The sequence below is a fragment of the Mobula birostris genome, chromosome 5 (assembly GCF_030028105.1).
Source record: "Mobula birostris isolate sMobBir1 chromosome 5, sMobBir1.hap1, whole genome shotgun sequence".
Taxonomy (NCBI): Eukaryota; Metazoa; Chordata; class Chondrichthyes; order Myliobatiformes; family Myliobatidae; genus Mobula; species Mobula birostris.
In genome coordinates, this window is record NC_092374.1 from 151,469,921 (window position 1) to 151,486,908 (window position 16,988).

Consider the following 16,988-nt stretch of genomic DNA (forward strand, 5'->3'; position numbering starts at 1 on the left):
TTGTCCTAGTTTTCAATGGGACATTGATAGGATGCAGAGCTGAGCTGAGCTCTTTGGAGTGAAGGTTGAGTGGTAACTTGATATAGGTTTATAAGATTATAAAAGGCATAAACAGAGTGGACAGCCAGAAACTTTTCCCCAGGGCAGCATGGCTATTAAGTAATGGCATAATTTTAAGGTGATTGGAGGAAGAAACCATGTTGGGTTGAGTGTTGAACTAGCAACTCGGCTATGTAAAAAAATGCTAAAGAAACAGCAAGGCTGCCACTAGGCATAGAAAGGAACAACAACAAACTTTATCAGATGTTCTCCATCATTGCAAATATTGTCTTTATTAAATGTTGCCTCAACAGTAACAATGACTGAAGTTCAAGTATTCACCATATGTAAAGCACTGTGAAATATATTGAGAGATATGTTAAACTGTTTTACAGATGACAATACTTAATTTATAGAACAACTCTGAAACACAGTGCACATTGGGATATGGAGTCTATATGTTATTACACATAGCAGTAGTATACCTTACCACTTAATTCAGTAGGTAAATAAGTTGTAAATGTGGAACTTCAGAATCTGCTGACAGCACAAATTCTCAAAACCAGCCCTGTTATTTGATGAAAGAGTGAAAGATTTTTTCTTATGAATGTTATCCTTGAATGCCTTTTGCTGATTTTTTCCTTAAACAGTTCTACCCAAAGAAGTAAGTAAGATATTATACAAAATTAGATAACTACAAACCCAATAGTGATATTTCTATTTTATGTCTGGGGAAGATTTAGTTCAAATGATACAACTCTTACATATAAAACAGAAAACAAAGCTTTAATTTCTGTTTCTCTTTTCAAAATCATTTTAGGATATCCCAAAATACTTCACAAATTATAAAAGTGCAATTTACTTTTGTATAGAGAAAATACTATCAATTTTATAGATTTCAGGATCTCATAAATGTTCAATTATGAGTTCAACATTCAATAAGACACCAATTCATCTAATTTTGATGCCACTACTAGAGGGATGAATACTGGCTGATACAACAGATCAACTCTGTGGTGTAGCATTGATTGATTTGAATTTTTGAAATTTGAACTTTGGTTTTATGGATGTTTGTGCATGCAAATGTAGGCACGTTGAACATTCTGGAGATGAAAATTTGCTCTTTTCTGTGAAGTTTTAAACCCACTTTAATTATTCAATTGTTTTACTAATTGCTTACCCATCTTCTTTGTAAGGAATCTGCTGCAGTTTCAATTAGTTTGCCATTACTACAATCTATTTCTTGTGTGCTGCAATCCATTAGTAATATTCGCTTTGTATCTATTGAGTTATTATTCAGATTATTATGTATCTTAAAGTTATGACTTGCATCTTAATCAATTTAATTATTTTCAATTTCTATCAATGTTCAAAGTACCCAAATGCAAAAACTCAAATGTTTTCAGGAAATTTGGCAATTTATTTTAACAATAAACATATGGAACAGTTAAAGACAATTGAAATGTAATCATTAACTTAAACACTCTGTTGCCCTTCCTCCTTTTTGTTTCTGGGAAAAAAGAACTTTATCATTTGTGTACAGAGATGTTTACAAGTCTTTTGGATTTTATAGTAATGAGATTTTTATTGGTTTTCTGATGAAAATCCAGATGGGATGCATTTAAGTGCACTTTGAATAATTCCAAAAGCCATTAACTTTGTCCTGCAGGTGTGATTATAAAAAATATTTTTGACTTCTGTTACTTAGGGATAGGCTACAGCTGGTGAATTTAAAAGATTAAACATACAAACTACAATTGTTTCAGTACTCAAAGTACTTTTCAGTTCATTTGTGGAATTATCAGCACCAGTAAGCACTGCATAGTAATATGATTTCATGAAGGAAGTATCATCAAGAGCATATTAATCAGAGGACCACACATTTTCAGAAACAAAGAGATCCTGGGTAACAAGAATATTGTCAATACATTAGAGACATTGGTGTACTTGAAAGCACTGGGTTTTCAAACAGGCATATCCAGGCAGTACAAAATCAATTAAACATCAATTAAATACTAGAACTTTGAAATGGCTGGGGAAATATGTACCAAATCAAAAGATGATAGAAGAATGAAGATATTGTAGATAAGTACTTCTTAAAAGTACAATACTGCTATAAAATGCAAGTTGACATTGTTGCTGTTGGATTTATAACCAAGTGTTGGAAATAAAGTTCTAAGAATGTTCCTCAACTCCCTGCACCCATAAGAGTAATTTTAAACTTACTTTCTCTGCACTAAAATCAACTGAATCTCAGATGTGGCATGTCAACAAATATATATATATTGTACCATGAAGAACATTCTGTAATATACAGTATTTCTGTTTTTTGCACATTATTTAACCTATTCAATATATGTATGCTGTAATGTATTTATTTATTTATTTCAGTCCCATGGGAAGATAGCTTGGAGGAGGGCTTTGAAAGGAAGCTCTCCAAGTACGCAGGACTGGTCAGCAACTGTCAGCAGGATGGATGGAGAGTGAGGTATCTCCCAGTGGAGGTTGGTTGTTGGGGATTCATAGCCGATTCTTTAGTTACAGCCGTCAGCATTTTGGGCATCGAGGGAGAGAGGAAGAGGAGAGCCATCCGCAGTACCACCGATGCGGCAGAGAGGGCCTCAAGATGGCTGTGGCTCAAAAGAGGGAAGCCATGGAGTCACAAGTAGCTAGCCAGCTGGACACAAGCTGGGGTCTGATCAGCCCTGGCTGGGTCACCTGGAGGAGGTTGTATAATGTTGAAAGACCCGAAACACCCGATGATTCCAGGAACATCACTGAAGATGTGTCCAGAAGCATCAACAGATGTATGTACACAGTATTTATTATTTTTATTTTATTTTATTTTTCTCATCTATATTATGTTAACAAATTTCCACGCTACATGCCAGTGATAATAAACCTGATTCTGATTCTCTTAGGTTGGAAAAGCAGACATATAAGAAATCAAGAACACAGGAAAAGAGAAGCATTAGTGGGCTGCTTGCCCATACTGTCCAATATAATCATGACTGACTTCTGCTGGCCTCAAGCTCCCTTCTACAGCAGTTTCTCATAAATTCAATCTTCAATTTTTCAATTATTTTCCTATCTGCAGTCTAGTTACAGTATATCTAATGTGTGGGGAGGAGAAGATGGTGGTGCGACACAGCACACACGGCCGCTCTGAAATGATATTGTATTTGTTAAGTAGGTACCATGCACAATTCTGATTTGATGGAGACAGACGTGACAGGCACAGAGGAACATCTGGAGAAACTTCTGAAATGCCTGCTTCACTGCCGTTGCTACAGTGCAGTCGAGAATCTCCGGAGGGGAAGGCTCCAAATCCCTGGCTTTGCCTATTGCCTGTTGCTCGGGCCAGCGTCGAAGCGCTTGGCAGAGATGGTGGTCGGTGCTCGGTGTCGGAGGGCCGGTCGGAGGCTTGAAGTTTTCGGACGGGCTCAAGAGTCGGCTGTGGTCGGGTGCTTCCAGGGTGCTGCACCGGCAAGTTTGCGGCGCTGGAGGTTCATGGCAGGAAGAGAGTTTCCCTTCCTTCTACCATCTGCGTGAGATGATCGGACTTTCGAGAGACTTTGAGACTTTTTTTTACCGTGCCCATGGTCTGTTCCTTATCAAATTATTGTATTGCTTTACACTGTTGTAACTATATGTTATAATTATGTGTTTTTTGTCAGTTTTTTTAGTCTTGGTTTGTCTTGTGTTTCTGTGATATCATTCTGGAGGAACATTGTATCATTTCTTAATGCATGCATTACTAAATGACAATAAAAGAGGACTGAATGTCCTCATAATCTAATCTAATAATCTAATGACCTGTGCCCTACCACCCTCAAGGCCAGACATTCTGGAGGTTCTGTACCCTTAGACAGTTCACTAGGAGGTTCTGATGTGGAAAACTCTGTATCATGTAGAATAGAATGTTGACAAGTCTGAGGATTGTAGAGGGGGGGCTGGAAGCTAGGGATCAGGGATGGTGGGTGTGGTGCTGTCAGGGATGCTAATGATCCTGCCAAAGGGTTATGCTCCGAAACATCCACTATACTCTTTTCCATAGGTGCTGCCTGGCCTGCTGAGTTCCTCCAGCATTTTGTGTGTGTTGCTCGGAATTCCATCTTTTGCAGATTTTCTCCTGTATATGCAACACTTGTGTGGCGGTTGTCTTATCTTGTATCACTAGTTGCCACACTCTTTATCAGAAAAATCAAATTACATAGTACCGCACTTGGTGCTAGTAGGCCATCAGAAGCTCTAGGTATCGGAAGGAGGCAGTGAATAGAAAACACACACTTCTAGAGGTAACGCAAACAACAGGAATTCTGCAAATGCTGGAAATTCAAGCAACACACATCAAAGTTGCTGGTGAACGCAGCAGGCCAGGCAGCATCTCTAGGAAGAGGTACAGTTGACGTTTCAGGCCGAGACCCTTCATCAGGACTAACTGAAGGAAGAGTTAGTAAGAGGTTTGAAAGTGGGAGGGGGAGGGGGAGATCCAAAATGATAGGAGAAGACAGGAGGGAGAGGGATGGAGCCAAGAGCTGGGCAGGTGATTGGCAAAGGGGATATGGTAGGATCATGGGACAGGAGGTCCGGGGAGAAAGACAAGCGGGGGGGAAACCCAGAGGATGGGCAAGGGGTATAGTCAGAGGGACAGAGGGAGAAAAAGGAGAGTGAGAGAAAGAATGTGTGTATAAAAATAAATAACGGATGGGGTACGAGGGGGAGGTGGGGCATTAGCAAAAGTTAGAGAAGTCGATGTTCATCAGGTTGGAGGCTACCCAGATGGAATATAAGGTGTTGTTCCTCCAACCTGAGTGTGGCTTCGCCTTTACAGTAGAGGAGGCCGTGGATAGATATGTCAGAATGGGAATGGGATGTGGAATGAAAATGTGTGACCACTGGGAGATCCTGCTTTCTCTGGCGGATAAAGCGTAGGTGTTCAGCAAAGTGGTCTTCCAGTTTGCGTCGGGTCTCGCCAATATATAGAAGGCCACATCGGGAGCACTGGACGCAGTATATCACCCCAGCCGACTCACAGGTGAAGTTTTGCCTCACCTGGAAGGACTGTCTGGGGCCCTGAATGGTGGTAAGGGAGGAAGTGTAAGGGCATATGTAGCACTTGTTCCGCTTACTTCTAGAGGTAAGTTGTGATTATAAAAAAACGAGATACACTAATATTTACATGAGTAAGAAGAATTCAAAATTCCAGTGTTCTGTTTAGGTTCCAAATCTCAGATAGCAAACAAAAAACAAATTACTGTTTAGTTAGAGTCAGGGATATTCATTAGCATAACATTTATTATTCCAATTTCTCTAATTAGATCTAGTGTTATTCCTCATTTAAAGGTTTACAGACTAACCTTTACTTTTTATTTATCCCTAGTATGTTAGAAAACTAATTGAATTCCTACTCTTAAGTATTATGGTTAACTTCTGTTTCAGTTCAAGTCAGTATGTCTACAAATTGAAATTAAAATTCAGAAATTATATATCTATACAGTTTAACACATTTCATGACAATTCTCTGACATCACAACTTTTAAACAAAGTATATCTCATTCAGTAACTTATCAAAGTCTTTACAAAAATAATCAGTTCTTGCAGAAAATCAAATTCAGATCCTTTGAATGAAAATAAACCTGTACATCTAAACGTATTAAATCCTGTATGTCATGAAACACTTCATTCCCGCGCTGGTTCTTCATCTTGAGTGGTTGTCCATCTTGTTTCTTGTTTTGTTGGATGAAATAGTTGATCACCCATAGAAAGTCTTACACACTTAACGCAAAAAAAACTTGACCTATATACAACAGAAGTACAATCTGTAAGTTTTATACACATTCTATTTTCTATTTCAAACATTTCTCAGTTACAACACTACTGAACATATTTCACATGTAAATTTATACAGTTGAAAACACTTTAGCTCATCAAAACCCTTGCTATAACTTAACAGAAAAAAATTCCCAGTTACACAATAAAGATCTTGGACACTCGTCTCTGACAATATTTTGTTATAGCCGTAGCTTCAATTGATCTTTTATTGCTATTGTCTCTCCTCCAGGTTTTTCACCCTGAGGTTTTCAGGTAAGTAGGGTAGAGATACTCACTTCGAATTCCATTCTTAACATTTTTATGTCTTTAGTTTCTAATAGTTTACTGCGTTTCTAATAGTTTTCTGCTTTCCTGTGCTGCATCAGCCATGCCTTGTTCTCACGGCTAGATTTTTTTTCAAAGGTCTTTTTGTTAAATTCGATAAACTTCATTTTCATCCCTCCACAGGTGGAGCTTTCAAACATTACATCTTTGGGTTTAATTAATGTGGGTTACATAATGATGGTGGTTGCTTATCCTGTGGGCCTCCAAAGTTGTCTCTATAGGAGTGAGATCCTAAGAGTGCTTTGTGAGATGAAAAGCAATGAGATATACAATAGGAACAGATTCAGCCAATGGAGTCTCTTCTAGACATTTTCAACCCCATTTTACTGCTTTATTCCTGTTACCCTTAACCTCCTTGCCAATCAAAGACCTGCCAATCTCTACCTTAAGTACACTCAACAACCTGGTTTCGACTGCTCTCCATGCCCAAATATTCATCACCTCCAGGCTGAGGAACTTCCTCCCCCATCTCAGACTTAAAGGGAAATACCTTTTTTCTGAGGCTGTGCCCTTGAATCCAAGACTCTCCTACTAATAGAAGTATCAGTTTTCCTATCCAGACTTTTCAGTGTTCCTGTGTGTTTTCCTGAGTTAATATGGGCCATCAGTACTCCAAAAAGTGCAATGCATGAAGAGTATCATCATGCTGTATAGCCTTAAAGTGGTTTTGCAGTTTGACAGACACTGCAACTGCCTGATTGAATTTTCAGAGCTAAGTGAAATGACCCAGAAGTGGTCATTATCTTGCTTTTCTCATGGAGAAATTGATTTTCAATTGCATAACTCTCTGAAAAAAACAGTGAATTGCAATTGAATTTGCAGACACAGATGCTCTCAAGTCAACTTTCGAGCGATTAAAGTGGTATAGATCTTCCTCTATTCGACAGCTAGCTTTTATGTAATAATTCAACATAAAAAGTGATCTTGAAGCTCTTTATTGGAGTGTAATCAAAAACAAAATCTGATACTGAGTCAGGGAAAGTATGAAATATTGCAAAAATATGGATCAAGATGTTGGACATAAAACAGGGTTGAAGTTAGATAGTGTGGAGAAGTGGACAGAAGTTTAGCTTGGAAATTTCAGAGCTGTGCAACTAAGAGTTTAGAGATTAGCTTTTATTTGTCATATGTATATCAAACTAACAACATACATAGTGAAATAGATCATTTGCGTCAAGAGCCAACACAGTCAGCAAGGTGCTTCTGTGCCAACATAACACAACTTACTAACTTTAACTCCTCTGTCTTTGAAATGTGGAAGGAAATGTTACACCCGGTGGAACCCCACACAGTTACGGGAAGTGCATACAAACTCTTTGCAGACAATGATGGGAATGGAACAGCAATCAATCAGTGCTACTGTAAAGGGTTACACTAACAGGCTGCTGTTAAGTACATTTGACAACATTGGAATGATTAAAACTGGAAATGTGATTACAAACCACTGTAAGAAGTGAGCAGACCTTTAAATGTGAAATACCCTTAGAGAGTAAGACCATATACTTTGGGTATATACCTCAAGAATGGTTGAAAAGAGATAAATATTGAATGAATGTACTGCCGGTGGCTGGTAAAAAGACTCTTACAAGGAAATGGTTATCACAGGAGAGCCCAACTATAAATGTATGGATGGAAATTACAATGGACATTTACAAAATGGAGAAGATAACAGCATCTGTTAATCATAAGTTGGAACAATTTTATTCATGCTGGAAAAAAATGGTTTAACTACATAACACCTCATAGGCCTGATTTTATTCTCACAAGTCAACGAATATGTTGTAAAAAAAGATCACTCCCTACTCTGTACATAGTTTTCTTCTTTCGATTGTTCTTTCTTTCCTCTCCTTTCTATAACTGTATACCTCAGATAAATATTATGTGGAGATTTGTGACAAATATGATTATATGATATATATGTACAGTATCTGAAATATATCTTATGAAATGTTTGTTTGATATGAAATTCAATAAAAAATAAATTACAAAAAAAAGTAGGCAGAAATCTCAGTGAACTGTAAAATTATAGAAGATACTAATCAAATAAAAAGATCTTAGCACTTGAATCAATGCAGAATCTAAAGACCACAGTGAAGACCACAGTGCCTACTTATATTAAAAATAGCAGTCACATTGATCACTGAACTGCTTAGAACTGTTACAGGAGAGCTAAGCATTTTCCAATGAGATAGAGCCAATAGTGGAAATATTAAGCGCTGCCACTGAAGAGTGACACGTGGAAAACATCTGGGAATGGAAGTGGGTTGCTAAATTGACTGAAGGTGGTGAACATCACAAAGCCAAGAATATCGTTATTCATGCTCAATGGGCCAGGATGTGTAGTTGAGGAGTGGAAAGTAGAGCTCACTCACTGAAGAATAGGCTGGCTGGTGGCGCAATGGCATCAGTGCCGGATTCCAGAGCGAAGGCTCCCGAGTTCGAATCCAAGTCGGGCCGTCCCCCTGAGCATACTTTCCATCCGTGCCGGGTTGAGCGTCGAGCTAGCCACTTGGCCTCGTAAAAAAAAAAGGGTCGAGTCAGGAACGTTCATATCGTGACCCGGTTATCCAAAAGGAGACCAACCCTGACACCACGCACCAGACAAGAATGGCTGACTGGTGCGTCACGCTAAAAGAAAACTGAAGAATGACTGGAAGAAATACTTCTCTCACCTTTCTGCACCCTCAACAAGGTAAAGAAATATATATGTAAAATAAGACGTTCTATCTTTGGTCCCTGACAGCCTATATTTCTACTCCTGGTAAGCACTAGACACATGTTGTTTCAGCTTCTAGCTTTCGTCTTTTTATCTTGCAGCAATATTTGTGGTAGTCGAGCTTCTGTCCTCAAAAAGCCATTCAGACAAACACAATGATACTTTATACTTCATTGTCTCCAAACAATTGATACTAGAGCGTACAATCATCACAACGATATTTGATTCTGCTCTTCGTGCTCCCTGGAGTACAAATCGATAGTAAATATTAAAATTTTAAATTATAAATTATAAATCATAAATAGAAAATAGAAAAGGGAAAGTAAGGTAGTGCAAAAAAAATGAGAGGCAGGTCTGGATATTTGGAGGGTATGGCCCAGATCTGGGTCAGGATCCGTTCAGCAGTCTTATCACAGTTGGAAAGAAGCTGTTCCCAAACCTGGCTGTACAAGTCTTCAAGCTCCTGAGCCTTCTCCCGGAGGGAAGAGGGACGGAAGGTACGTAAGATGAAACACAATATTTCTAAGAACTAAGCTACATTCCAGCAAGACTAGGAGATTCTAACAAGAAACAATAAGGGAGAGGAGTCTCAGGCTTCGGTGAGAATAAGATATACCCATCCTAGCACTAAGTTTGAATCCAAAAAGAAGACATAGATCAAGAAAACTGAATCATCCAGTCTCCAACATGTATTATAATTATACCCCTTCTGCATTTCTGCCTATACATTCAATTCACTGATAGGCTAAAATCAGTACAGAGAATAAATATTGCTCTTAGAACTAGAAGAAAAAGGTTTTGAACAGGAATTGATTTTTGCTTACAGACCGCTGAACAAGTGGGAGTTATAGAACATTAATGAATTCATGAGCAAGCATATGACCATAGTTTTTTGCAAAACAATGTCAGGCACAGTAGGATCACTGTCAGGGACATGGAATGCTTACAAATGCCATTTTTATTCTTAATATTTTACATGTTTGAATTGCAGGTATGTTTTATAATCTTCATCTCATTGCTTATATAAGACCATAAGACTGTATGATAAAGCAGCAGAATTAGACTATTCAGCTCATTGAGACTGCCCCAACATTAGTTATGACTACTTACTTTTCATTCCATTCTCCTGTCTTTTTCCCATAACCCTTAACTCCTTTACCAATCAAGAACCTATTTACCTCCACCTTTAATACACCCAATGACATAATCTAGCAGAGAAACTAATAATAATAATAAATAAATACATAAATCAATTACATATATTGAATAGATTTAAAAAATGTGCAAAAACAGAAATACTGTATGTTAGCAAAAAAAAAATGACATCGTGTCCAAAGATTCAATGTCCATTTAAGAATCGAGTGGCGGAGGGGAAGAATCGCTGAGTGTGTGTCTTCAGGCTTCTGTACCTCCTACCTGATGGTAACAGTGAGAAAAGGGCATGTCCTGGGTGCTGGAAGTCCTTAATAATGGACACTGCCTTTCTGAGACACCGCTCCCTAAAAATGTCCTGGGTACTTTGTAGGCTTGTACCCAAGATGGAGCTGACTAGATTTACAACCTTCTGCAGCTTCTTTCAGTCCTGTGCATTGCGCCCCCCCCCACCCCACCATGCCAGACAGTAATGCAGTCTGTCAGAAAGCTCTCCATGGTACAACTATAGAAGTTTTTGAGTGTATTTGTTGACATGCCAAATCTCTTCAAACTCTTAATGAAGTATAGCCGCTGTCTTACCTTGTTTATAACTACATTGATATGTTGGGACCAGGTTAGATCCTCAGAAATCTTGACACCCAGAAACTTGAAGCTGCTCAATCTCTCCACTTCTGATCCCTCTATGAGGATTGTTCCTTCATCTTACCGTTCCTGAAGTCCACAATCAGCTCTTTTGTCTTACTGACATTGAGTGTCAGGTTGTTGCTGTGGCACCATTCCACTAATTGGCATACCTCAGTCCTGTAAACGCTTTCATCAGCACCTGAGATTCTACCAACAATGGTTGTATCGTCAGCAAATTTATCGATGGTATTTGAGCTATGTCCAGCCACACAGTCATGTGTATATATAGAGTAGAGCAGTGGGCTAAGTACACACCCCTGAGGTGCGCCAGTATTGATCGTCAGTGAGGAGGACATGTTATCACCAATCCGCACAGACTGTGGTCTTCTAGTTAAGAAGTTGAGGATCCGATTGCAGAGGAAGGTACAGAGGCCCAGATTCTGGGATCCGGATTGTGGGAATGATGGTCCAGAGCACAGGGTCCAATGCTCTCCCAGATCCTATGCTTCTAATTGCCTGCTGAGTTCCTGATCACAGCCCTTGCATACCCATGCTACTCCAAAGCCCATTCATTATTCACTGTGCACATACTACATCAATGGCTGTTCATTGTCATACAATATGTTCCTGAAAAAGTTCATATACACAGGGAGAATGTTGCTGCTGTATGCAGGTAAGATGCTTTTGCACCTCACTACAATTGTCACAACTACAGATTTGGTAGCGCAGCAGATACAGCATCTGTGCTCGTGAATATGCATGTGTCAGCTAGTTACTATTTCATTGTGATGGCAATTAATTCCATTCTTTTCGCCATAGCGCTTTCCGAGACTTGAGGAAAGCACTGCAACTTTTTGCTGCCTGCTTGTATTCGGCCTTGCTTGAGAAATTGGACTGTTGTGTCAAATAACTTTGAAGACTAGCAGTTTTCATTTTACATTTAGTTATCGTTTCAGCCGCAGTGTTAGCTTCATTTTCCATTTGACAGATTTAGTTAACGGGTCTGTTTGGCCTAGTATTTATTGTTTTCATTTCCCTCTATCTTTGTTTGCAATAAAGGCATAGAAACAGAGAAACATAGAAAACCTACAGCGCAACACAGGCTGTTCGGCCCACAAAGCTGTGCTGAACATGTCCTTACCTTAGAAATTACCTAGGGTTACCCATAGCCCTCTATTTTCCTGAGCTCCATGTAGCTGTCCAGGAGTCTCTTAAAAGACCCTATCATATCCGCCTCCACCACTGTCACCGGCAGCCCATTCCACACACTTACCACTCTCTGCGTAAAAAACTTACCCTTGACATCTCCTCTGTACCTTTTTCCAAGCACCTTAAAACTATGCCCTCTCGTGCTAGCCACTCCAACCCTGGGAAAAAACTTCTGACTATCCACACGATCTATGCCTCTCATCATCTTATACACTTCTATCAGGTCACCTTTCATCCTCCGTCACTCCAAGGAAAAAAGGCCGAGTTCACTCAACCTATTCTCATAAGGCATGCTCCTCAATCCAGGCAACATCCTTGTAAGTCTCCTCTGCTGTGAACTATTGACCCACTTCAGTGTCTGCAAATTATCGACCCTCTTCAGTGTCTCTCTCTCTCTCCACACTTGGGCCATATCTGAACATAGTGACAACAATATAAGTATATGCTCACAATCACCAGACCAGCTGGCCTACTGATTGACCTTCAAACCAAGTTCTCAGAATATGAGAAATGGATATCATGTTTTTGAATTTTGAAATAATGATCAAATCATTTGTGTCCAGCAAAACTATTCCAATTCACTCTTTGGGAGTTGTAGAGGAACTAAACTATTGACCAAAGATAAATACTTACGCATTATCCACAGCCAACTATTCTGTAGAACAGTCTTCTCACCAATACCATCATAAAATGGGGATAAAAAGATTATTGGCTTTGAGAAGTTTCTCAGTGGTGTTCAACATGCTTCTGTTTGCTAAACCTAAAAATAAATTTCACACTGACATTCAATCCATGTTAACCTTACTAGATTAGCTATTTATCAACTTCTGCAGATTCTGCTAGAATTACACAAATAACACTATGCTCAACTTCAGATTTTTTATTGACAGCAAGAAAGAAAAGTGCAGAAGATTTCCCTGAAATGTTGTTAGCTAAAGCCTTTTAGAAGAATATTTGTTCATGTGGAATAAATTTATTTCAGAGGTTAAAAATTGAACAGTGAGGAATATAGTTCATCTTTTATTTTGGAGCATTTTCCAGTTTTGACTGATGTTAGGGGGAAATCATATTCTACAATGAGAGAGCCTGTCTGAAATTTTGAAAGCAAACCTATGTTCAAATCTGTCTATTCTCATTCCATGCATGTTCAAATATGCTGTATTTTATTATTCAAGTGCCTGAAGTAATTAGGTGTTGTCACCAACATTCGTTTTTCAAAGCTGTTGACATCCTCAAGGCAGCTGAATGGCTTGCCAATTGGGTGTTTTGGATCCTTCCATCCCCAGTGAGAATGTTCAGTTATCAGAGCTTTTGATGTGATAGATGAGAAGCCATGTATGCAGAATCGCTGCTTGTGGATAATAAGTATAGTTCTTTGGTCAATACTTTAGTCCCTCCAATGAGAGCTGACAATATTGACAAATTGGATTCAGCTGAGTAATTTGTGATATTGTTTCAAAAGGAAATATAAACAGAAGTCATGCAATTTATTTTTTGGAGATCTCTGATACAGCAGCAAAAATTTACAAATGCAAAGTGAGTTCAGTGAGTTAGATGCTAAGATAAAGGACAGGACATGATTGTAGGGTTACCTCACATGCCACATGCTAATAAGGCCAGAAGTAAGAAAATCATACAGTTCATCATGTGGCTAAGGAGATGGTGCAGGAGGAAAGACTTCAGATTTTTGGATCATTGAGGTCCCTTCTAGGGAAGGTGGGGTCTATACAGAAGGAATGATTTGCAACTAAACTAGAGGGGATGGGATTAATATCCTAGTGGGGTTTGCTGTTGTTGCAAGTGGGGCAGGGGGCAGGGAATGGTTTAAACTAGAGTTGCAGGGGAATGGGAACCAGAGTGCCAGAACAGATAGTGGAGTAGTTATGGAGAAAGATATTGTTAAACCTACATACAAAGTCAGGAATCAAAAGGTTGAGCACGGTGGGTCCAATATTCTGAGCTGAATATCCTTCAATGAAAGGAGTGATGTGGGAAAGATGGATGAACTTGGGTCATGGATCATCACAGGGTATTATGACATTGTAGCTATTAGTGAGACTTGGTTGCAGGAGGGAAAAGACTGGAAGCTCATTATTCCAGAGATCTGTTGCTACAGGCATGATAGAACAAGAAGGATTAAAAGGGCGAGGTGATCTTACTAGTCAAGGAAAATGTGATGGCACTTCTCAGATGGAACAGGTTGGAGAGTGAGGCTTTATAAGTAACACAAAAGAATAAGAAAGGTATGACCATGTTATTGAGATTGTATTAGAGACCACCCAGCTATCTGCAGGATTTAGAGGAGCAAACTTGAGGTTGTAGACTGTGGCAAGAAGCATAAAGCTGTAATAGTCGGTGATTTTAACTTTTCACATACTGTCTGCAACTCCCAAACTCTAAAAGGGCTGAATGGGAAAGAGTTTATTGAATGTATTCAGGAAAGTTTCCTTAATCAGTACATTAAGTCTCAACTATAGACGGCATGATGCGAGATCTCCTGATAGGATATGAGACTGGGTCGGTGACTGGAATTTGTGTTGGGTAACATATTGCATCCAGTGATCGTAATACCATTTGTTTTAATGTAATTATGGAAAAGGATAGGTCTGGTCCTTGAGTTGAGATTCTAGATCATAGAAAAGACAATGTTGGTGAGATCAGAGAAGATTTTTCAAGTGTTTATTGGGCAGGTTGTTTTTTTGCCAAAGGTGTACTTGGTAGGTGGGAAGTCTTCAAAAGTGAAATTTTGAGAGTTAGAATTTGAATATTTCTGTTAGATTAAAAGGCAAGGTTAACAGGTTTAGGGAACCTTGGGTTTTGAAAGATATTAAGGCTCTGGTTAAGAAAAAGAAGGAGGTGCATAGCAGTTATAGGCAGGTAGTAACAAATGAGGTAATTGAGGAGTGTAACAAATGTGAGACTACCATCAGGAGGGTTAAAAGAAGACATGAGGTTGCTTTAGCAAACATGGTGAAGAAGAATCCTAAGAGTTTCTACAGATAAAAGATCCAAAGAACAGCAAGGGAAAAAATTGGTCCTCTGAAAGATCAGAGTGGTAATCTATGCATGGAGTTGAAAGAGATGAGAGAGATCTTAAATAGACTTTCTCATCTGCATTTACTTGCAAGACAGGCAGAGCCTATAAAAGTGAGGCAATGCAACAACAAGGTCATGGACCCTACACAGATTACAGACGAGAAGGTGTTTGCTGTCTTGAGGCAAATTAAGGTGAATAGTTCCCCTGGGCTGACGGGGTGTTCCATCAGACCCTATGGGAGGTGAGTGAAGACATTGCATGGGCCCACACTGAGATATTTTAAACATCCTCAGGCCTGGATGAGGTGTCGGAGGATTGGAGGGTAGTTATTGCCATTCTCAGAATAAGGCAGGAAGCTATAGGCCAGTGTGCCTGACATCAGTAGTCAGAAAGTTATTGAAAGGTACTTTAAGGGATTGGATATAGAAATATTTGGAAAGGTAGTGACTGATTAAGGATAGTGTGTGGCTTTGTGTGTTGTAGGTTGTGTCTAACCAATCTTAGAGAGGCTTTTGAGAAAGTTACCAGGAAAGTTGTTGAAGGCAAAGCAGGGGATTATATCTACAAGGACTTTAGCAAAGTCTGAAAAGATCCTGCATGGGAGGTTTGTCAAAAATTTTTAGTCACTTGCCATTCAAGATGAGGTAGTAAATTGTATAAAACATTGGCTTCACAGGAGAAGACAGAGAGTGGTAGTAGATGGAAATAATTCAGAAAATATAGGTTCAGGTGGTCATTGGTTAGGTTGAGTTGTACACTGTTCCTGGCAATTTACTTGCAAAAGTTTTGTCTCCATACAAGGAGACATCATCACTGTGCTGTTATAGCCTTTATACATTTATCAATCTGCTGACTGGTCATCATTACAGAAACTTATTTGTGATGTAGGAGGAAGTCTGATTGCTGATTGGTTGCGAGGCAAACTTCGTGTGTTATGCTCTGGAATTTTGCTAACATTGGCTCATAAATAGGATCAAGGTCTAAAAGTGTGTTTACAGAATTGCTCATGCTTCTGGGAATTCTCTTGCATAGCACATGTTTGCTTGTGCCATGACTTTCACTGATGCCCATTCAAATCTGTGCTGTTGTTGATCTTCATGGGAAAGAATAGAGTTCGTCATGCCACTTGACAGCCGGTTGATGTTCATGGATCCTTGTGGATATCTTTCTCCCAGTGGTTAGCAGATGGTTGCTTCTCTGACTGGAGGCCCATGACACGTAGTGTGTCGCACGGATTGGTGCTGGGTCCATTGTTGTTTGTCATCTATATCAATGATCTGGATGATAATATGGTAAACTGGATCAGCAAATATGTGGTTGACAACAAAATTGGGAGTGTAATGGACAGTGAGGAAGACTATCAAACCTTGCAGTTGTATCCGGACCAACTGGAGAAGTGGGTTGAAAAATGGTAGATCGAACTTAATGCAGATGACTGTGAGGTGTTGCACTTTGGGAGGACCAACTAGGATTGGTCTTACAGTGTGAACAGTGGGCACTGAGGAGTGCAATAGAACAGTGGGTCATAAATAAAACTTTTGGCGCATTGGCCTTCATATATCAATGTATTGCGAACAAGAGTTGAGTTGTTGTATTGAAATTGTATAAGATATTGGTGAGGCCTAATTTGGAGTATTGTGTGCAGTTTTGGTCACCAGTCTACAGGAGCGATGCAAACAAAATTGAAAGAGTGTAAAGAAAATTTACAAGAATGTTGCCGGGAATTAAGGACCTGAGTTATAGGAAAAAGTTGAATAGGTTAGGACTTTATTTCCTAGAACATAGAGGACTGAGGAGAAATTTGGTAGGGCTATACAAAATTATGAGGGATACAGATAGGGTAAATGCAAGCAGGCTTTTTCCACTGAGGTTGAGTGAGACAACAGCTGGAGATTATGGGTTAAGGGTGAAAGGTAAAATGTTTAAGTGGAACATGAGGAGAAATTTCTTCACTCAAATGGTGGTAAGAGTGTGGAACAGGCTGCCAGCTCTAGTGATAGATGTGGGTTCAATTTTAATATTTCAGAGAAATTTGGATAGTTATATGGA

The 16,988-nt window shown here is 39.2% G+C and overlaps 1 long non-coding RNA gene across 1 annotated transcript in view; it reads right to left on the minus strand.

Annotated features, from left to right (window-relative positions):
• Window positions 1–5,171: 5,171 nt before the first annotated feature.
• The window catches only part of LOC140197343 (uncharacterized), a 31,508-nt gene continuing 19,691 nt past the window's right edge, over window positions 5,172–16,988 (minus strand). The window contains exons 3-4 of the long non-coding RNA XR_011885919.1: window positions 8,571–8,712; window positions 5,172–5,839 (exon numbers count right to left, since the gene is read on the minus strand). This is a non-coding gene — a long non-coding RNA (uncharacterized lncRNA). The remainder of the gene's footprint in view (window positions 5,840–8,570; window positions 8,713–16,988) is intronic.